This window comes from Orycteropus afer, unplaced genomic scaffold (genome assembly GCF_000298275.1).
Source record: "Orycteropus afer afer isolate SDZICR_OR568_19922 unplaced genomic scaffold, OryAfe1.0 scaffold00003, whole genome shotgun sequence".
NCBI classification, from domain to species: Eukaryota; Metazoa; Chordata; class Mammalia; order Tubulidentata; family Orycteropodidae; genus Orycteropus; species Orycteropus afer.
Window position 1 is genome coordinate 338836 of NW_006921590.1, and position 923 is coordinate 339758.

Genomic DNA, 923 nt, shown 5'->3' on the forward strand with positions numbered 1-923 from the left:
TAAGAAATCTGTTTAAAATGAAAATTTCAAGGACCTACCTCTGATATTCTAACTCAGAAGGTCTGGAACAAAGCACCTAATTAGCACTTTTAATAAGCATTCTAGGTGATTCTGACACAAGTTTTCGGTTTTATAGATTCTCTTCAAAGAAGGGATTCTAATCAGTTTAAATTATCAATCATAGTATGTTACTTTATCAAGATTTGTGCACTTTGAATGCTTGATTCAGCAGCACATATGCTAAAACTGGAACGATGCAGAGAAGATTTGCATGACCCCTGCGCAAGGATGACACACAAATTCGTGAAGCATTCCTTATTTTCAGACATCAATTAGCAAATGAGAACAACTACAAACCAAAAAGAGGGAAAGTACTGTGTAATTACAGAACTTCTAAATGGTGAGGAGGTCAAAAGAGCTGCAAGATAGAATGTACTGTTCTAAACACAGGGAGAAAATTTTAAATCACAGGGTATCCTCAGAAAAACTATAAACTTTCACATCACAATAAAAAAGAGGACAAGCACAAATATTTAGAAATAATAAAACAATAGCAACAAAGGAAATGACAACATGATTCATAAACATAATGAGCTCACCACAGAAAATTATATGGAACAAAGAAGCCAAGAACACCATGAAAAAACACATAACAACATGACAGCAACCAATTCATACTTGTTGATAATTACACTGAATGTTAATGAATTAAATGTGCCACTCCAGAGATGGAGAGGTGCAGACTGGATAAGAAAGTATAATCCATCAATATGCTGTCTACAAGAGACACACCTTAGAGACAAAAACACAAATAGACTAAAAAAAATCAAAGGTTGGAAAAAGATGTATCAAGCAAATGGCAACTGAAAAACAGCAGGAGTGGCAATATTTATTTCTGATCAAATTGACTTTAAGACAAAAAC

At 33.7% G+C, this 923-nt stretch overlaps 1 non-coding gene across 1 annotated transcript; it reads left to right on the forward strand.

The window, feature by feature from the left end:
* The first annotated feature begins 216 nt into the window (after positions 1–216).
* LOC122149679 lies at positions 217–323 on the forward strand. The gene has a single exon (XR_006163269.1). It is a non-coding gene; the product is annotated as a U6 spliceosomal RNA (small nuclear RNA).
* The last annotated feature ends 600 nt before the right edge of the window (positions 324–923 follow it).